Source organism: Bos mutus, chromosome 9 (genome assembly GCF_027580195.1).
Source record: "Bos mutus isolate GX-2022 chromosome 9, NWIPB_WYAK_1.1, whole genome shotgun sequence".
NCBI lineage: Eukaryota > Metazoa > Chordata > Mammalia > Artiodactyla > Bovidae > Bos > Bos mutus.
In genome coordinates, this window is record NC_091625.1 from 90,673,777 (window position 1) to 90,696,836 (window position 23,060).

A 23,060-nucleotide genomic window follows, 5' to 3' on the forward strand; every position below is an offset into this window, starting at 1 on the left:
TCTTGCCTGGGAAATCCCAAGGACAGAGGAGCCTGGCTACAGTCCATGGGGTGGCAAAGAGTCAGACATGACCCAGCAACTTAACAACAATACTGAATCATACATAAACATATGTTTTTGAAAAGTGAAAATATTTTCATCTTCAAGATGAATAACAATGTAAGATGTGGACATATCTGATCTATTACTATTGTTCTGATGGTATTAACTGAACAATTTCAAAAATGTAACCAATCCCTCAGCCTCAGAAATCTCAACTTTAATATGAAGATGAGCCCCCTTTGATGTATTGCACTTTGTAGTGGATTACCTGAGAAACAAGACACTCTGGTTTCAAGAAAAGAAGATGAAAACAAAAAGACGAAAATCTCATATCTTCAGACTAAGAAAAAAAATCTACTTTGATAAGCAACAAACTTGTTAAACATCCACAAGCCACTGAAACTCTCTGCAAAGCAAAAAGCCTTTCACCTCTCCCAGTGACAGATCCATACCCCATGTGACTTTATTTCTTACACCAATCGTTCCCAAATTCTGAAAATGCATAGCCCTTCTTTACGTCAAAAATGCCATATTTATATTACACTGATATGAATAAAACATTTATTTGTAAAATGCCAAAGAGAAAAACCACAATAAAAAAAAGACTGACCAATTTACTTAATTTTTAACTCACTTGTTTAAAAAATACAGTCAAACATAAATGGAAAATCAAATCACAGGCTGGTGAAAACATTTGCAGTATTCATTTAAAAAATCATAGCATAAACAGTTCTCTTATTCACCAATAAGAAAATAATAAGTAGACTGGGAGACCAAGACGGTGTAATAGAAGGACATGGAGCTCACCTCCTCCCACAAATACATCAAAAACACATCTACATGTGGAACAATTCTCACAGAATACCCACTGAATACTGAAGATCTCATAGAACCAACGCTGCAAGAAAGACCACCGCATAACTGGGCAGGATGAAAGGACAGAACAAAGAAGCTTGGGATGGACCTGAGCTATGAAAGCCTCTCTCACTCTGGGACCCCTCAACCAGATATGGAGTTTCAGGAGCTCAGAGGAGGATGCAGCAGCCAGCCTGCAGGAGCAGGACAGAGAGAAAGGTGCCCAGAAGGTCCTGGCCACCTCACTGCACACCCCAGCCTGAGATGCATCACTGGTGGAAGGCATGGTGGTGGCTGGTTGCTGGTACACGGGACTTCAGCAGACAGAACCAGGGAGAAGATTTGGTTTGGATGCAGAGACAATTCCAAGGGCCTCAAGAATGGTTCAGGCCACTGGAGGTGTGTATAGGACCAATGGGAACCCTATTTGTAAATGCACGTGCAAAGGGAGTGGCATGACCCCACCAGAGCAGCTTCATCCTCAGCTTGCTCACGGGGGGTGCAGCTCCACTCTACAAGCTCTGGGCACACACAAGCACGTGTGGGTGGCCCACACGCAGGGTGGGACTGAAATCTGAACTGATTCCTGGTGGGTGCATGACTTTCACAGAAGATTTACGCCATTGGCAGCTTCCGGAACACAGCACCGGAAGGACTTCCAAGCTGACTACCGGCTTTTCCTTTGCTGAGGTGGGGCAGAGGGCAGTTTTGTCAACAGTGCGCTTCGTGAGCACACACAAGAGTGACAGGGACCATCACAGAAAGCATGTCCCAGTGGATAGCTCTGGCGGAAAAATACCCACGGGCTCCGCTACCAGTAAAAGTGCGCCAGTCCTGCCTACCTCACACGCAGCTTAGAACCAGATCTTAGAGCTTCTACTCCAACAGCTGGAGAACAGGCCCCGTCCTTGACAGAGCTATGACAACCGCAGAGCAAAGAGGAGACCCCTCCAAAAACGAGTGCAGCCTCTGGTCACCACAACATAACCTTCACCCCCGACGAAGGGGAACTGGCTGGCACACCACCCCTGAAGAACAATGTGGCAGGTACCAAAAGCAGCCCCGGCATTAATGAGACTCATATAGAATGTTCCCACATAAAAACAGCCCTTCAGGACCACAACAGATAACTGTTTCTCCTAAATTGAGTCACAGAAATACAACTAAAATGAAGGAGCAGAGAAACTATTCACCAATAAAAGAATAAGAGAAGTCACCTGAAAGACCAAATAATGAAACAGGCTTTTTCAGTTTACTCAGACCCTGAGTTCAAAAAGGAAGTAATACAAATTCTGAAGAAATTAAGAAAGATTATTGCTAGAAATAGGGATCACTGTAACAAGGAACTGGAAACTATAAAGAGGGGCCAATTAAAATTAGACAACTCAATTGCCAAGATGAAAACTGAGCTAAAGGCAATAAATAGCAAATTAAACCATACCAAACAAAAAAGTGACCTAGAAACTACCCAATCAGAAGAGAAAATAGATAGAAAAATGAAAAAAAGAAGGCAACATATGAGACCTATAAGATAATATAAAGCATGCCAATCTACACATAATAAGGGTACCAGAAAGAAAAAAAAGAGAAAAGGGGATCAAAAATGTATTTGAGGAAATTACAGCTGAAAACTTCCCAGACCTAAAGAAGGAAACATATCCAGATACAGGGAGAAAAGAAAAGTCATAAAGAGGAAGTAAAAAGGCAATCTCTTTGAAAATCATGTCAAAAAAAAAAAAAAAAACACCTTGAAATAAACCTGATCAAGGAGATGAAAGACTTACACACTGAGAACTATAAAACATTGATAAAGGAAACTAAAGCCAATTCAAAGAAATGGAAAGATACCCCATGCTCTTCGATTGGAAGTGTTAATATTATTAAAAATGACCACACTACCCAAAGCAATCTACAGATTCAATGCAATCCCTACAAATAACCCATGACATTTTTCACAGAATTAAACAATCCTAAAATTCATATGGAACCACAAAATACACAGAATTGCCAAAGCAATCCTGAAGAAAAAGAACAAGAAGCAAGACTCTCCCAGACTTCAGACAATACTACAAAACTACAGTAATCAAAATAGCATGGCAAGGACATGAAAACAGACATATGGGTCAATGAAACAGAATAAAGAGTCTAGAAACATACCCACAGACCTATGGTTGATTCATCTTTGACAAGAGCAGCAAGAGTATACAATGGAGAAAAGACAGTCTCTTCTTCAACAGGTGTTGTTGCAACAGCTTGACAGCTGCATGTGAATCAATGAAGTCAGAACAGTCCCTCACACCATACACAAAAACGAACTCAAAATGAATTAAAGACTTAAATGTAAGAAACTATAAAGCTCTTAGAGGAAAAGATAGGCAGTACACACTTTGCCATAAATCACAGCGAGATCCTCTTTGATCCATCTCCTAGAGTAATAGAAATAAAAACAAAAATAAACAAATGGGACCTAATTAAACTTAAAAGCTTCTGCAAAGGAAACAATAAATAGGATTAAAAGACAACCCTCAGAATGGGAGGATATAATTGCAAATGAAACAACTGACAAAAGATTAACCGCCATAATATATAAACAGCTCATACAGTTCAACGTCAGGAAAACAAAAAGCCCAATTAAAAAAATGGACAGAAAACCTAAACAGACATTTCTCCAAAGAAGACATACAATAAACACATGAAAAGATGCTCAACACTGCTAATTATTAGAGAAATGCAAATCAAAATTACAATGAGGTATCACTTCACACCAGTCAAAATGGCCATCATCAAAAAATCTACAAACAATAAATGCTGGGGAGGATATAGATAAAAGGGAACCCTCCTACACTGTTGGTGGGAATGTAAACTGATACAGCCATTATGGAGAATAGTACAGAGTATCCCTAAAAAACTAGGGAAAAAATCTACCATATGACCCAGCAACCCCACTACTGGGCATATACTCTGAAAAAAACAGAGTTCTGAAAGACACATGTACCCCAGTGTTCATTGCAGCACCATGTACAACAGCTAGGACATGGAAGCAGTCCTGTGCATAGACAGATGAATGGATAGAGAATACATGGTACATATTTACAATGGAATATTACTCAGCCATTAAAAAAACAAATTTGAGTCAATTCTAGTGAGGTGGATGAACCTAGAGCCTGTTACACAGAATGAAGTAAGCCAGAATGAGAAAAACAGATATCATATATTAATGCATATATATGGAATCCAGAAAAATGGTATTGATGAACCTTTTTGCAGGGAAGGAATGAAGATGCAAATGTGGAGGATGGACTTGTGGACACAGTTGGGGAGGGAGAGAGTGGGATGAATGGAGAACGTAGCACCAACAAATATGCTATCGTGTAAAATGGATAGTTGGTGAGAAGTTGCTGTATAACAGGCATCCCAGTCCGGTGCTCTGTGATGACTTAGAAGGGTGGAATGGGGGAGGGGAGGGAAGCTCAAGAGGGAAGGGATTGATGTATAATTATGGCTGATTTGCATTGTCATATGGCGGAAATCAACACAACGCTGTAAAAATTAAAAAACAAAAAAGATTTAAATACAAGACATGACACCATAAAACTCCTAGAAGAGAACATAGAAGGAATGTTCTCTGTCATAAATTGTAGCAATGTCTCTTCAGGTCAGTCTCCCAAGGCAAAAGAAATAAAAATTAAAAAAAAACAAATGGGCCTAATCAAACATAAAAGTTTTTGCACAGCAAAGGAAATCATAAACAAAACAAAAAGACAACCTATGGAATGGGAGAAAATATTTGCAGATTCTACAACTGACAAGGGATTAATTTCCAAAATATGTGAACAGCTCATACAGCTCAATATCAAAAAAAAAGAAAAAGGAAAAAGAACCAACCCAATCAAAAAATGGGCAGAAGACCTATTCATAAATAGACATCTCTCCTAAGAAGACATACAAATGGCCAGCAGGCACGTGAAAAGACACTTAACATTGCTAATTATTAGAGAAACGCAAATCAAAACTACAATGCGGTATCACCTCACACTAGTCAGAATAACTGTCATCAAAAATTCTACAAATAGTAAATGCTGGAGAGGATGTGAAGAAAAGGGAACCCTCCTACACTTTTGGTGGGAATGTAAATTGGTGCAGCTACTGTGGAGAATAGTATGGAGATTTCTTTAAAAACTAAAAATAGTTACCATGTGATACAGCAATCCCACTCCTGCCTCTATATCCAGAAAAGATGAAAACTCTTAACTTGAAAAGATACATGCACCCTACAGTAGCCAGACAAGAAAGCAAGCTAAGTGCCCACTGACATGTGAGTGAATAAAGAAACTGTGATATGAATACAATAGAACATTATTCAGCAATAAAAAAGAATGAAATAATGCCATTTGTAGTAACATGTATGAACCTAGAGATTATCATACTAAGTGAAATAAGTCAAACAGGGAAAAACAAATATCGTATTATGTCAGTTACACATAAAATCTTTTAAAATGATACAAATGAACTTATTTACAAAACAGAAACAGACTCGCGGATAGACAGAAAACAAAACTGTGATTACCAAAGGGGAAAGGGGGGGAGGATAATTAGGAGCTTCATATTAATAGATACACACTACAGTATACAGAATGCCAGGCTGGATGAAGCACAAATGAAATGCAGGGCTGGATGAAGCACAAGCTGGAATCAAGATTGCCGGGAGAAATTAACAATAACCTCAGATATGCAGATGACACCACCCTTATGGCAGAAAGTAAAGAAGAACTAAAGAGTCTCTTGATGAAAGTGAAAGAGGAGAGTTAAAAATTTGACTTAAAACTCAACATTCAAAGATCATGGCATCTGGTCCCATCACTTCATGGCAAATAGATGGGAAAACAATGGAAACAGTGACAGACTTTATTTTGGGGGGCTCCAAAATCACTGCAGATGGTGATTGCAGCCATGAAATTCAAAGACACTTGCCCCTTGGAAGAAAAGTTATGACCAACCTAGACAGCTTATTAAAAAGCAGAGACATTACTTTGCCAACAAAGTCTGACTAGTCAAAGCTATGGTTTTTCCAGTAATCATGTATGGATGTGAGAGTTGGACTATAAAGAAAGCTGAGTGCCGAAGAACTGATGCTTTGAACTGTAGTGTTGGAGGAGACTCTTGAGAGTCCCTTGGACTGCAAGGAGATCAAACTAGTCAATCCTAAAGGAAATCAGTCCTGTATATTCATTGGAAGGACTGATGCTGAAGCTGAAACTCCAATCCTTTGGCCACCTGATGCAAAGAACTGACCTACTAAAAAAGACTCTGATGCTGGGAAAGATTAAAGGAAGGAGGAGAAGGGGACAACAGAGGGTGAGACGGTTGGATGGCATCACCAACTTGATGGACATGAGTTTGAGCAAGCTCTGACAGTTGGTGATGGACAGGGAAACCTGGCGTGCTGAAGCCCATGGGGTCGCAAAGAGTCGGACATGACTGAGCGACTGAACAGTATACAAGACAGATAAATAACAAAGTTCTACTGTAGAGCACAGGGCACTATATTCAATACCTTATAATAACCTATAATGGAAAATAATCTGAAAAACTATATAAAATGTATATATGCATATACATTTATATTCATGTACATATTATATATATTCCCTTGTGGCTCAGCTGGTAAAGAATCTGCCTGCAACGCAGGACCCCTGGGTTCAATCCCTGGGTTGGGAAGATCCCCTGGAGAAGGGAAAGGCTACCCACTCCAGTATTCTGGGCTAGAGATTTCCATGGACTGTATAGTCCATGGGGTCGCAAAGAGTCGGACATGACTGAGCGACTTTCACTTCACTCACATACTGAATCACTTTGTTGTACACCAGAAACTAACACAATGTCACCTATACTTCAATAAAAATATTAAAAATTTTATAAAACAAAATAATTATCAAACTAATAAGATAACAAGTGAAGGAAAATTCAAAACATAAAAATACAAATGACTAACATTGGCTACCTAATGCAAAGAGCCAACTTGTTGGAAAAGACTTTGAGGCTGGGAAAGATTGAGAAGGAGAAGGAAGCAGCAGAGGATGAGATGGTTAGATAGCATCACTGACTCACTGGACATGAATTTCAACAAATTCCAGGAGATAGTGGGGGACAGAGGAGCCTGGTGTGCTGCAGTCCATGGGGTCGCAAAGAGTCAGACACGACTTAGCGACTAAACAACCACAATATTCAGTCTCATTAGTAATGAAATAAGCTCAAAGTAAAACAACAGCCTGGCTCCATTTTTAATCTTCACAACTGGCATACACAAAAAAATTGTTAGAAGCCAAGTTTGGTGGAGGGTGTCGAAAAGAAAAATTTGTTGTTGGGATACCCAATTATTATAGCCTTGCTGGAGGACAATTTGTCAAGGTGATGTTGATGACAATAGTGACATTCACAATGACTGCTGACATTTGCTGAATCTTTACTATCTGCCATCAACTATGGACTTCCTAGGTGGCATGAGTGGTAAAGAACCCACCTGCCACTGCAGGAGACACAGGAGACTCAGGTTCAATCCCTGGTGTGAGAAGATCCTCTGGAGGAGGGCATGGCAACCCACTCCAGTATTAGTGCCTGAAGAATCCCATGGACAGAGGAGCCTGGTGGGCTACAGTCCATGGGGTTGCAAGAGTCAGACACGACTGAAGCAACTGAGCACCATACCAAACATGAGAAGAGTTTTACAATATATTCTTAATGAAACAGTAGGGAAAATATATGCAGTGGAACTTCATTCACTTTTTATTATAAAAATATAAGTTTATGTGATACAAGTCACACATCAGTGCCTTGGAGGGAAAAGTCTGAAGAAATCTATAGCCAAATATGTATAGTGGGACTTTCCTGGTAGTCCAGTGGTTAAGAATCAATTCCTTAAACATGTTTTACCCATTTCAGAACCTTAGTGCATGCTCTTCAACAGTCAGGTCAATTCTCATTTAGTCAAGAAAGCTTTCCACTATATTTATTAGAGATCAGTATCTTTTTGTATGTTCTCATAGCCCCTTAGGTCTCATAATTGTATAGGATTCTTAATTTTGCAATTACTTTGCTAACATCTGACTCCCACTATAGTAACTTACCTGAGGGCAGCAGGCATTCTTTCTTACCTTGTCTATCTGTTTATTGCTCTTTATCTCGTCTTTGTATACTGGTTGAGTAAATAGACATTTGTTGAGTAAATGAACTTAAAATACAGAAAATAAAAGCTCTGAACTACAGATGAGTTTCCATAAAGAAAACCTATGAATTTCAATTGTTTTTTCATTTAGTGGAATAGTACTGTCATGAATAGCCCATGAGAAATCCCCTTCCCAATCTGCAGAAGGTGGAAATGAGATTGTGTGATGTCAAACCTCCCTGAGTCAGAGAGCAAATGGGCAGAAATAATATGCAAACACTGGTGCAAGGAGGCATAGGTGAGGAGATGTGCCTTTACGGAGGCTACGTGAGTGTTCACTTGAGTAGTTCATGTAGTGGTTTTGGAGCCTTGGTACTATATTCCTGAGGTGGTCGATATATGTGAAATCTAAAATGTCACCAAAATGATTCAGAGTGCGGCAGAAGAATCGTCAGAACAACCTAAGCTTTATCTAGGTTCTCTTCTTCCATACAAAGCACCCAGCCATACTTTAGAAGAATTAGGAAGTGGGATGATATTTATGAAGACTCATGGAAATACACTTGCTTATGGTCTGGACAAAAGGAACCAGCTCAGCTAACGATGTTATAGGGTACATGGTGTCTCTAAAAATTAGGTAGCACCAAGATTTGATAAAAATACTTATAAAGCACACAATAAAATTAGCTTGTGGAAAATAATAATAATGCTGGCAAAAGTGCTTTGGAAGTAATAATTTTTCCATAGTCCCAACCTTTCTGAGAATATTAGTTTAAGGAAGCTGCCTATGAGTGAAAGAGTTAAAGGAAGAAGTGTTAAGTTCTCTGATGTTTTGATAAAGAATTTTTGTATAATTCCCAGGAATTAAAAACATATAAGAGCCTAACAAGAGTAACAAATAACATTTATAAATCAAGTTTCCAATTCTTTGCTTTCAACAAAATTGAAGAAAAATCTATTTTAAGTCTATTAATCACTAAAAGTAGTTGTGATATTTGGCATATTCTTGGAAGAAGTTCAAAAAGTGCTCCATTCCCACCTATTTATTTATATGAAAAATAGTTTTAAGTGCTCACATACATAAAAAACAGGATTAAAACTGGTTCTGAACTCTAATACTGGAAATAAATAATACTCATGGGTATTGTTACATACCCAACACTTTGGCCACCTGTTGCAAAGAGCCGACTCATTAGAAAAGACGCTGATTCTGGGAAAGATTGAAGGTAGGAGGAGAAGGGGATGACAGAGGACGAGATGGTTGGATGGCATCACTGACTCAATGGACATGAGTTTAAGCAAATTGCGGGAGATGGTGATGGATGGGGAAGCCTGGCGTGCTGCAGTCCATGGAGTTGCAAAGAGTTGGACACGACTGAGAGACTGAACAACATAATTAGGAAGAAAATCTCATCTGTGTCATTAAACACTGCATTTTCAATAAAAACATTTACCTCTTGTATTAATCATCATCTGTCAAGATGTGTAACATATTCATATTTTTTGTTAAATTACAAACCAATAATAATTATAATGACTCACTCCAAATGAAATCATTTATGGTTTAAAGGATTATGCCACTTCAAAATTTTTTAATAAATTTCATTTTAAATATATGCAATATATTGTTGAAATGTATTACAGGATTATTAATAAGTTTTAAGCATAAAAATGTTTTATAATTGTACAAAAATCCATGGAATGTTGGAATAAAAATATGAGTTCTGGGGGGGGGGGGGAAGTGCTATGTAAAATCTAAAATTCCAAAGATTACTTTAAAAAAATAATTAACCATATCAAATTTCTGTTTATATTTAATAAGTTATAAAGAGAATATAACATTTTTCAGGCTTTCCCAGTGGCAGGAGCCATAGGAGATGTGGGTTTGATTCCGGGTCAGGAAGATCTCCTGGAGGGGTGCATAGCAACCCACTCCCATATGCCTGCTTGGAAAATCCCATGGACAGAGGAGTCTGACCGGCTATAGTGCATAGGGTCGCAAAGAGTCAGACATGATTGACTTGACTTAGCACGCACGTATAACCTTTTTTCACTATCAAGATTCATAATATGCCACAAATTACATCTTTTGCAACTATTTAAACGGAGAAGGCAACGGCACCCCACTCCAGTACTCTTGCCTGGAAAATTCCATGGACGGAGGAGCCCGGTGGGCTGCCGTCGTGGGGTCGCTAAGAGTCGGACACGACTGAGCGACTTCACTTACACTTTTCAGTTTCATGCATTGGAGAAGGAAATGGCAACCCACTCCAGTGTTCTTGCCTGGAGAATCCCAGGGACAGGGGAGCCTGATGGGCTGCCATCTATGGGGTCGAGCAGAGTTGGACATGACTGAAGCGACTTAGCAGCAGCAGCAGCAGCAAACGTATGATAAAAACTCCGGGTGACAACTTAAAATGTGAGGAAGTACGTAGGGTTTCCATATTATTTTATAGATATACAACCAAAAAAAATGTTTTAAAATCAGTGCACACACATGGTTTAGGGCCAAACAGATCTCACTCCACCACTTAAATGTGGAAACTTAAAAAAAAAACCCACCTAATTTCTCTAAATAGTAAGAGCTTCATCCATTAAACAGAAATGACAATAACCAGCTGATAGGATTTTGTTACAATTAAGTGAAATATCATATGGGAGACACGTGGATGCTCAACAAGAGGTAGCAATTACCTAGAATGGGTGCAATTACCCAGAAATAGCTTTATTATAGAAAACTATTCTTCCTAATGGAGTTAGCACCCAACCAAAGGGTTTGAACAAGTTAGATAACAGGTTTCATCAAATAAAATAGCTTTCCCACTTCAAGGTTGAATAAACTCCCTAACCTACTCTCCTAGAGACATTTTTGGTACCTTATTTCAGAGTTTAAGGAAATAGTTTTCTCAGTTATCTGAGACAATTACCTTCTTTAGAGAACAATTCCTTAACACAATACCACATGCTGCTGCTCCTGCTGCTAAGTCGCTTCGAATTGTGTCCAACTCTGTGCGACCCCATAGATGGCAGCCCACCAGGCTCCCCCATCCCTGGGATTCTGCAGGCAAGAACACTGGAGAACACAGTGCATGAAAGTGAAAAGTGAAAGTGAGGTCTCTCAGTCGTGTCCGACTCAGCAACCCCATGGACTGCAGCTTACCAGGCTCCTCCGTCCATGAGATTTCCCAGGCAAGAGTTCTGGAGTGAAGTGCCATTGCCTTCTCCCAATACCACAGGAGACTTAGCAAAAACACTAAGGTCATTACTATTTTTTAAGTCAGTGAGATGAAATCAAATAAAATATTTGTATTTCTGAAATGAAATCAAATAAAATATTTGTATTTCTGATAAGTCCTGTAATTGAAAAGTGGAAATATATTTCATTATAATTCCAGAGACGAAACTGTTCCTGAATTTATTACTGGTTTTCTGGACTGAATGTTTGTGTCCCTGAAAAATTCATATGTTGATATCTAATTCCAAGTGTGATAGTATTTGGAGGTGGGGACTTTGGGAGGTAATTAGTTCATGATGCAGTATGGGGGGAGCCCTCATAAATGAAATTAGTGCCCTTATAAGAAGGGACCAAACTCACTTTTTCCCATGTATAGCTATAAGAAGAATCAGCAGTCTGCAACCCAGAAGAGAGCTTGTACCTGAACCTAACCAAGCTGACACCATATTCTTGGACTTCCAGCCCCCAGAACTGTGAGAAATGAATTTTCTGTTGTTGATAAGCCCCCTTGTTTACAATATTTTGTTACAGCAGTCCAAGCTAGCTAAGACGCTGGTGAAGAATTGTTCCTTTTTGTTTTATCCTAACAAAATAAAACTTCATTCTAGCAGTTTATTTTAGAAACTTTTTGGTAAACTATATGTATTCTGGTCCCATACCATTTTAAAACCAGAAAATAAATTAAGAATATCAATACACAACAAATGCACTATTGATAAAGCAGACAGTTGATAATTAGCATTTTTTAAGTTAAAAAAAATTCACTAAAGGCAGTTATAGTTTCCATTGATCCAAAAGTAACTGTCTTAATTATGTCTTAAAATTATCTTTGGGGATGATGTAGTGAAACAAGTACCATGCCTACCCTTTTAAAGAAGAATAAAGAATTGTCTTTATTTATATCTATATAAATAAAAAATTGCCTTCTTTATTTTAAAGAAGACAATTTATTATGATCTCAAGATAGTTTTCCGTTTGAAAAAAACTATGGGTTAGGCTTATTCTCTTTTTAATGGAGCCTTAAGTGAAAACAACATAATGAACAAAAAGTTTAAAAGCCAACAGATTCATTCACAACAGGCTTATCCTTTAAAATTACAGTGTTAGCACTCAACAAGACACTCTCAGAACAGTAAATGGATTTATAGACAATCCAAGAGCGTAGGCAAACAATGGGCATTATTCTTAATCCAAAAACTAGAGCTCTTCAGAAGCAGAAAATGCTGGTCACCTAAAGGCAGAACTCTCAATCATCAAAAAAGCATGGAAAATGTGTGACAACAAAGTACACGCTTAACTAGCAATGACACCAGCCTGTAAGCGTCTTCTGTTAAGTGACTGTCCATCATAGCAACACCATGGGAGCAGCAGAGAAAATGCGTCTTTGCTCAGATAAAAAAGTGAAGAACATGAAACAATCCATTAGCTTTGCTCCTTAGCACGACATCTCTTATTAAGGCAGAGTAGAAGAGAAGGGAGCAAAATTCAAGATGCCCCCCCTTCATCCCCACCCCCTGGGAGCATGCATGTATTGGGTGGGCTTGTCTGTGGTTATCACTTTGTCCAGGAAATTTATGAAAGGGAAAAATTTATTCAAATTATTGAAAACTTTTTCCTTTTAGCTTTATTGTCATTCTGTCCCAATCCATCTCTCCTACAAGTTTTAAAAGTCTTATTCTTCTTCTTTCATTTATTTTCTCTTTTTTGTCTTTAACTCTTCCACGCATTTCACTACATTTCTTTTCTGCGGTCTCTCCACTTTGAAGATAATCCAACAGATGGTTTTAAGAGTCGCAGCTTTTTTTAAACAGAAACTATAATTAAAATTACTTTATTTTCAACACCACCGAAATGCTGTGATCCATCGTCTGGGGAAATTGGCAGCCTTCATCTTTTCTTCTCCCTCCTACCTTCCCACATAAGCTTTCAGCCCTGACAATCACAATTTAGACATAAAAGTCCACAAATCTAAGATGGAAAAGCCCTTCTTTCAGCCAATAATGTCAATCTCTATCCCTAAACAATCATTTTTACCATAGTAACAAGCAATGTAAGTGATGACCAACAATCCCTCTTCTACCTCTTGGAGGAACCTGCACCAACCCAGAAGGCTGGTGGCCGCCCCAGCTTAGCGAGGCACGAAGCTCCCTTACATCTTTGACCTCAGACATATAGGTCCCTTTGCAGCTTCCAGAACCCGAAAGATTCACAGATTATGATCTGCAACCCAGCATGCCTTAGGGCTCTGGCAAGCGACTGGAGCCCTGCCAATCCCCCTCCCAGTGTAGCCAGTGCTGCCCACGTGTGCCCTGTGCTCATTGCTCCCAAGAAGGCACTTTCCCTTTAACAGCCAGTGGGGTCAACCAGATGCCCAGAGACCAGTGGGACTCATACCTATGGGATCAATTCTGTTCCTATGACTGTCTTAAATTCCATGATGCCAGCCCAGATTAACCCCACCAGCCCTCCAGAACTGAGCTAGCACACTGATTTTTGGCTCTTCAAATTATGTATAAAGGCAGGGGGCCTGCAAAATATACTTTCACCCACCCCCTCAACATACACACGCACAAAAATGCACACCATAGTAGCAACTTCGTGCACCAATGCAGATAAAGCCTGCAAAGTACCTGCCTCCTCTCCCACACCAGTGACAGATGGAAGGAACTTCTAGGAGTCAGTAATTCTACCATTCAAACTAGCTGTGTGCTGAGGCTGGATTTATAAGATTTGTGATGGAAACCCAAGGAACCTCCTCTAGCCCCAGTCTGTCTAGCCCCAGTATGCTCCATCAAGTATGAACAGGGCTTCCAGGCATATGACAAGGCCACAGGAACCACTGGTAGCCCTTCTCACAAAGGATCAGTTATTAGGTCTGCTACGGGGTGTCCCGAAGTACATACACCCCTGTTTGTCCATAGTGGCAGCTCCTAGGCAACACCTGATCCTTACATTCACTTCACTCCAGCCTGTATGGGCCAGAGTAGATGCTGCGTGCTAAGATGGGCCAGACAAGAATGGCAAATGATCACCCTTCCCTTTCTACAATCTGCAGCCCTAAATTTCTCCATGTGACTGCAGGCATATTTTCTCTCTCTGGAAGAGAGCACATGTTTCTGACTGTGATATCCAGACTGTGTTTACACTGCTCTGAGGCAACCTGTCACCTTAATTAAGCTTTACCCAACAACCTTCCATTGAACCCTCTTTCCACAAAAGTGAGTAAGTATAACTCCATGCAGCAGTGCCCTCTTCTATGGAACCATTGCAGGCTAGAAAGAAGCTAGAAAAACTATTACAAAAGCTGCCTGCTGCTTGTACCCATTGCTCTGGAGTTGGACAAAAATTCTTCTTTTGTTTGGCTGATTCTTTCTAGGGAAACATTGTTTCGATGGGACTTGCTGCTTTTGCAAAATAATGCATGAGGCCCAATCTAAAAGCAGAGGTCGTGACCATAAGGAGCTAACCTGCTGTGCATCAGCACAGGAAAGGCTGCCTTAACCAAGGGGCTCCCAGGGTGGCACTAGTGGTAAAGAACCCACCTGCCAATGCAGGAGGAGGTGGTAAGAGACGCAGGTTCGATCCCTGGGTCAGAAAGATGCCCTGGATGAGGAAATGGCACCTTACTCCAGTATTCTTGCCTGGGAAATCCCATGCACAGAGGATCCTGGTGGGTTCATGGGGTCGCAAAGAGTCAAACACAACTAAGCATCTGAGCACAGGTACAGCCTTTATCCAAAAAAAAAAAAAAGGCGACTTCTCTTAGATACAGTGACACTCTGCAGGATTCTCAAAAATTCTTTGCAGTCTTCACTTCAACTCAGTAAAGTAACAATACATACACTTTCACAAATAAAGAAACTGATATTCAGAGCACGTAGACTAGCTACTTCACATGGCTAGCAAGTCATAAAGGCAAAATTTGAATTCAAGTCTTCAGACTCCCATCTTGGGGTCCTTTGGATATTAGCAGTGCTGCCTCTTATAATAAACTTTGCCTTTTCAACTTCTCCTTAACAGCATGCTTAATTTTTCTGCAAACAGTAAATCTCATCACATTCTTAAAGAATAAATTGAGTGCCATAATTCTTGTAGACACTCCAGGCCAGGCATACAGTAGGCACCTAATAAATATCTGTTGACTTATTCTGACCCTCCCTCTACTTAAGGACAAGTTAGAGTAAATTTAAACAATGTACCAAATTTGAACAATTCAGAGAAGCTTTATGTGACTCACCACAATTGACATCTTTTACTCAAAGGGCTGACCTTCTCAGGTGGCTCAGTGGTAAAGAATCTGCCTGCCAATGCAGGAGACTTAAGAGATATGAGTTCAGTCCTGGGGTCATGAAGATCCTCTGAAGGAGGAAATGGCAACCCACTCCAGTATTCTTGCCTGGAGAATCCCATGGACAGAGGAGCCTGGCGGGCTACAGTCCATGGGGTTGCAAAGAGTCAGATACAACTGAGCGACTAAGCATGCACTCAAAGGGCTACAAATCCGCTGCCACAGGGTGATTTTGAAGGATCTGATCAGCAAGGAATATAGTACCTAGAAAGAGACATCAGAGACTCAAACGAAGTTTGTTTTCGAATTAAGCATCCTTGCCAAGACTTCATTCATAAATAATGTAGGGCTCACTTCCTGGTTGCCGTCCTACATATCTGTATCAATCTCTCAACAACCTTGATGCAAGTATCTGATTTTTGTGTCTGCTGACAAATTCTTGGTTAATGTCTCCAAAATTTTTAAAGAGATGTATATCTATTTATTATCTAAGAAGAGCTGTTAAATTATTAAACCCATTCTCGTGTGTGTGTGTGTGTGTGTGTGTGTGCGTGTGCTCAGTCGCTCAGTCATGTCTCTTTGTGACCCTATGGACTGTTGCCTGACATGCTCCTCTGTCCATGGGATTTCTGAGGCAAGCCTACTGGAGTGGGTGGCCATTTCCTCCTCCAAAGGATTTTCCTGACCAGGATTGAACCCGAATCTCCTGTGTCTCCTGCATTGCAGGCAGATTCTTTACCTGCTGAGTCAAAAGCCATTCTTAAATACCCCCAAGTTGAGACATTTGTTGACAATCCATGTACTGTTGCCTTCAGAACTAGATTAGCTGTCTCTGGAATCATAATATATATGCAAAGAGACACCTAGTGGACAAATATATATGTACACTATTGAGACCAGAGAGGGACTCAAAGACCGTTCTCTCTAATTTAACACGCTTTAGACGTCAATTGAGCAGTTTTTAAAACTACTGGAATCATAAAGCTGGATATATAAGTTTTACAAAATATTATTTTATGTTCATTTCTACAGGAAATTTTTGCTCTTTTTTTAATTAGACTATCATTGACATAAAGTCCTGAGAAATAATACAAAAATGAGAGTAGAATGTAATTGACCAGCCACTTGTGTTTCTCTGAACATACGTGTGCTTATTTTTGGTTTCCACCTCTTCAGAGACCTTATGTGTGAGATTTTCCATTGTCTTTGGGTTGTTTTATTCTTGCTTTTAATTAAGCTTTTTTTTTTTTTTTCCAGCCTGTTTCCTGTGGTCTGCCGGGCTTCCTGTGGCCTGCCTGCTCTCTTCATTTCATACTCCCTTCTCACCCACACCTCACCTACACACAGTTTTATACCCATCTTCTCATATTCAACTTATATATGCACCTGCCACCCTCCCACTGCCCTAGATAATTTTAACCTCAAAAGTAAAAGTCTTGTCATCACAAGAAAGCAAGGAATTATTTACCTATTCCTGACACCATTTTACTGAAATTTGGTTATGTCCAACGTTTAGAAACGTTTTATTAATTAAATAGATAAGTTAAATTTGAATGTGTATGAATGCATGGACTCCAACTTGTAGAATTTTAGCTCTGAAAAAGGAATACTTGTTCTTGAGGAAACCAGACAACATTTACAAAGTCCACTCACTCTGAGACTGCCGTACCAGGAAAAGCCAAGTCATGTGGAGTCCCAGGAGACAAAGTGCCAGGAAAAGCCAAGAACACAGATGTGTGGTTGAAAAAGTGGTCTTGGAAGTGGGTCTTCCTGTCCCAACCACCCCAGCTGAAACCACATGAAACAGATGAACAGCCAAGCCAAGCAAGTTCAGTTCAGTTCAGTCATTCAGTCGTGTCTGACTCTTTGCGACCCCATAGACTGCAGCACGCCAGGCTTCCCAAGCCAAGCCAAGCCAAGCTGAGCCCTTCCCAAATTCTGTCATGGGCAAACCAATGAGGTCCTCTATCATTTTCAATAAGCTCTTTCCTCCACAGCGTATTTGATGGAAAAATCTTGAACCTTTTCTTGGATATTAGGACTATACTGGGAGAAGGCAATGGCACCCCACTCCAGTACTCTTGCCTGGAAAATCCCATGGACAGAGGAGCCTGGTGGGCTGCAGTCCATGGGGTTGCTAAGAGTTGGACCTGACTGAGCGACTTCACTTTCACTTTCCACTTTCATGCACTGGAGAAGGAAATGGCAACCTACTCCAGTGTTCTTGCCTGGAGAATCCCAGGGATGGCGGAGTCTGGTGGGCTGCCGTCTCTGGGGTCACACAGAGTTGGACACGACTGAAGCGACTTAGCAGCAGCAGCAGCAGGACTATACTAACGATTCTCAACATTGTGTCAGAAGTGCTCATTTAAAAATAGTAAGAATTACAATAATTAAAAAATAAGAAATTAAGATCGTCTATTTTCAGAAAATATGATTTTACATGTTGTTGTGGAACAACAACAATGATTTTACACGTGGAAAAGAATCAACACAAATTATTTTAACTAAAAGTGGATATAGAAGGCTTGCTAGATACCAGCCCAGTATGTAAAAACCAATAACTTTCTACATTCCAGCAACAAATAGCATGAAAATAAAATTTGTAAGAAGATATGCATATAGCAGCATCATTAAATCCCAAATCTGTTGGAATGAATCTAACTAAAGACATGAGATCCTTCTATGAGGCAATCTACAAAACACTATTGGAAGAAATTTAAGAACATCTAAAGAAATGGAAGGCTAGGTCACATTCATTAATTAGAGGACTTAATTGCAAAGATAACTACAGTTAGTGCTTTTTCTTTGCTGTTTTTTTTATTATCTTACAGCCATGGGGTATTATTTTACCTTTTATTTTAAATTTTTTGTTGTTTTGTCTTTCATTTTAGATCTATAATCTACTTGCAATTGAATTTTGATTCTGGTTAGTTTTATTTTTCAAATTAATAACTAACTGTCTGAGCATAATTTATTGAAAATACTGTCATTTCCATGTCTAATCATAAAGGAGAAACTTGGTAAGTTGGAACTCTAAAATTAAGAATTTTCATTTTCCAAAAGACAACATTAGGGACTGTAAAAGCAAGAAAATGAATGAGAAAAGATGTGCAATATATATAACCTATACAAGGCTATATACCAAACTGCATAAAGAACTCCTATAAATCAGTCAGAAACACAGAAAAACCCAAAAGAAAAATGAAAAAAAAAGTCTTAGGCATTTCACAAAGGAGGATATCAATTAGTAAATATATGTATGAGAAGGTGCTAAGCCTCATATAACAATCAGTGAAATGAAAGGCAAACCTGCAAAGAAACATCATTAAACATCCATCAAAATCATGAAATTTTAGAAGACTGACAATAGCAAGTACACTGTAGAGCCAATGAAAACAATCAACCACTGCTGCCGGAAGTGTAAATTAAGACAACCATTTTGGAAAACTGTTTGGCAAAATCTGCTAAGCTAACCAGTATAGCCTATGACCCATAAATTTTATTCTTAAGTGTACATGCATCAGATATGCATGCACACAAAAGTCGAAAACCTATGTAAGAATGTTTCTAGCAACTTTATTGATAATAGCAAAAATGTTTTTAAAAATCCAAATGTCTATCAACAGGAAAGTGGATAAATAAATTGTGGATTGGTCACACCTGGAATACTACTTAGCAATAAAAAGGAGGAGACTCATCTCACAGTCTTATAATGAGAGAAAAAAATCAGATATCAAAGAAAATAAATGGCATGATTCTGTTTATACAAAATAATAAAACTGGCAAAACTAGACCTCAGTGTTTAGCAAAGTACACTTGGGTCATAAAATTATACAGAAATGCAAGAAAGTAAGGATTACAAATGGTAGGAAAGCAGGGATTATTTATTAGAAGGGGCACAAAAGGTGTCCTGGGGTCCCAAGAATATCCTTTCTTGATTCAAGTAATAGTTACAAGAATTTTTTCTGTGTGATAAATCAAGCTATTCACATTAGTTTTGTGCACTCTTCTCTATTAATATTATATTTAATATAAGTTTTATTTCAAAATAAAATTTAAGAAGTAAGAATTAGCAATATGTTATCTAAAAAGATATGAAATGTTAAATTAAAAGATAGAAACAGATATCCAGGAAAACATAAGCTAAAAGAAAGCTGTGATGACAATTTTAATATCTGAAAATATAAAATTCATGATAAATATATACATTTATAACAAAAACTAAGATCGGAAAATATAACCAGCATAAACATATAAATATATTGTCTTAAGAAACTACAGCTCAGAACTGGAAAGAGAAATATATAACTTAACAATTATATATATATGTTATAGATAACAAAAATAAAATGTCATAGTTTATTGACATTAAACTATATCAATAGCTCATGCTAAGTCACTTCAGTCGTGTCCGACTCTGTGCAACCCCATAGACGGCAGCCCACTAGGCTCCCCCATCCCTGGGATTCTCCAGGCAAGAATACTGGAGTGGGTTGCCATTTCCTTCTCCAACGCATGAAAGTGAAAAGTGAAAGTGAAGTGGCTCAGTCGTGTCCGACTCTTAGCGACCCCATGAACTTCAGCCTACCAGGGTCCTCCATCCATGGGATTTTCCAGGCAAGAGTACTGGAGTGGGGTGCCATTGCCAAGCAGACAATAAATAAACAGAAATGTAGATGATACAAATTAGCAAATTTATACACACAAAACTCTATACTTGAGAAACAAAGGATGAACTCTCATGTTCAGAATACACAGTATTTGTCAATAATTGATAAAAGTACTATATTACAAAGAGGTCTTGATAAATTTCACAAAGTCAATTTAACACAGACTATGTTCTCTGACTGCAATGCATTAATTATAGAAATTAATAGTGAAAACTTTGGCCCCTGGTGGCTCAGATGGTAAAGAATCTGCCTGCAATGTGGGAGACCTGGGTTCTATCTCTGGGTTGAGAAGATTCTTGGAGTAGGAAACGGCAACCCACTCCAGTATTCTTGCCTGGAGAATTCCCTGGACTGAGGAGGCTGGCGGACTATAGTCCATGGGGTCGCAAACAGTCAGACATGACTGAGTGACTAATGCCACTAATAATGAAAACATAGCTTTAAAAAGTCTGTATGTCTGGAAACTAAATCTTGCAGTACTAAAAACAAAACAAAACAAAACAAAACTGGATAATCAACAAGGACTTGTGTATAGCACAGGGAACTCCACTCAATATTCTAGGATACAATAACTGATAAAGGAAAAGAATCTGAAGAAGAATGGATATGTGTATATGTATATGTATATAACTAAGCCACTTTGCTGTATACCTGAAACTAACACAACACTGTAAATTAACTATACACCAATATAAAGATAAAAATTAAACTTTAAAAATATTTGAAAATTTTAATAGATTAAAAAGAAAATGGGAAATAATTAAAATTTATCACCACTGAAAACACTATATATCAAAAGTTTTAGGAAACACAGCTAAAGCATTTTTCAAAGGAAAATTTATACCTTAAATTCATTTATCAAAACACAAGAGGAATAAAAACAGATTAAGAGCTTAAGGAAAAAACTAGAAAAATAGCAAAATAACAAACCCAAGGAGGAAATAGAAAAAGTAAAGGCAGAAATCAATAAAATAGAAAAATATAGAGAAGATTAATAAAACACAAAGCTAATTCTTTAAACAAAAATTAGTAAAGTAGAAATTCAACAAGACTGATAAGGGGGAAAAATGAGATGCACATAAAAGCTTCTGAGTTATAGCTCTTAACCTACCAATTATTCAGCCCGAAATTGTTAACATCAAAAAATGTCATTCAAATGCAGAAAAATAGTTAAGAAAAAAATCTAATATAGAGATATTACCCAATTATCCATCTTATAATCTGCTTTCCTGAAAGAAATAAAATATTCTTTGCCAAAGTCTAACATATTTTCATACACTGATCAGTGGGAGTAAAAATATAATTGAAAATGAAATAAATTATTCATAAAATCAGAGAAAATTATTTTCCCTATAATTTTTTTCAGGCAAAATTGCTTAACATTTAAAAACTAATTATATCATGTAAAATTCCAAATCAAGCAAATTGGAAAATTACCATCTGGTTTCAGATCTGCTGCTTTATTCCACCTATTAATCTCAGGCCCTTTAAATACAGGCCCTCATTTCTCAAATCCTTCACTAGAAGGATCTTTTATTGACTATTTACTAATTTTTGTCTAACCAGCATCTTTTACTTCAAGAATTGCCTCTTTCCCTTCAGTGTGGCTCTGTTAATCATGTGGCTCCACATTCCCACACAGGAGCAAGTATATGGCTTAGGTTGGCCAACCATTCATTCATTCAGCAAATAGGTACTGGCTGATCATATGCCAGGCAGTCTAACAGACTGAAGATACAATATTGAACACAACAGATAAAACCTCCTGCCCTCAAGGGATCTACAAACATGGGAGCAGACAAACAACAAGATAAGTAAGTAAAACAAATGGTATATCAGGTGGACATAAACAGGGAAAAATAAAATAGTAGAGAGTATCATAGAGGGTTGTGATTTTTAAATAGATGGATAGAAATGGACTCACTAAATAGTTGACATTTGGGTAAAGACTTGAAAGACATCAAGAAACAGCCAATGGCTACTCAAGGGTGAAGCCGCCCAGGTTTAGGGAACAGTCAACGCAGCGGCCCCAGATTGGGATTGGGTGTGTGTCTGGCCTGTTGAGGCATAACAAGGAGTCCAGCAGTGTAGGCTGAGTAAGCAATGGAAGGAGGGTGCAGAAGATGAGGTCAGAAGGGTCATGGGAGGTCAGAGCATGCAGGTCTTGGTGGTCATTTTTTTTTTTGCATTAGGAATTATCATTTTTATTTTAAATTCAAAAAGAAATTTGAATTGAGAATTACGTGTATTATATAAATTACATAAATCTAGTAGGTGTGAGAACTGGGTCTGAACTAAGGTCATATATAGTGACAAAGACCAACTGATTCTCCTTTGTTAGCATCACTGATAGAAATTTATCTCTTTTCCATTCTCATTACTTCAAAGTGTAGTTCAGCCCATCATCACCTGGCCTGGACCACTTTAGTTGATTCCCCCTATCTTGGTTCCTATGCTTCCATTTCATCTTCAATCCTGCTACAGATAAACCTTTCTATGATCTGATCATGTCACTTATCAATTAGAAACCCTTCCAAGGCCTCTCATCAACTCTATGACAGGGTACAAATCTGTCCATGTGGCCCTCCATGATCTGCATCCCTCATCTCTCTTGTATCATCTTTTAGATCTTGGTGGTCTTTCGAGTGATGGATCTTGGTGGTCTTTTGAGTGATGGTTGAAGACTCTAGCTTTCCTTGAAATGAAACAGGCAAGTTTTGCAGGGTTTTGATCTGACAAACACATTAGCAGCTCTGGCTCTAACACTGAGAGAGACTGAAGGGAGAGAGAATATAAACTGAGGAA

At 38.6% G+C, this 23,060-nt stretch overlaps 1 protein-coding gene across 13 annotated transcripts in view; it reads right to left on the reverse strand.

Moving 5' to 3' along the window:
* The window catches only part of IPCEF1 (interaction protein for cytohesin exchange factors 1), a 171,109-nt gene that overhangs the window by 94,506 nt on the left and 53,543 nt on the right, over positions 1-23,060 (reverse strand). The gene's annotated exons all lie outside the window — the stretch shown is intronic.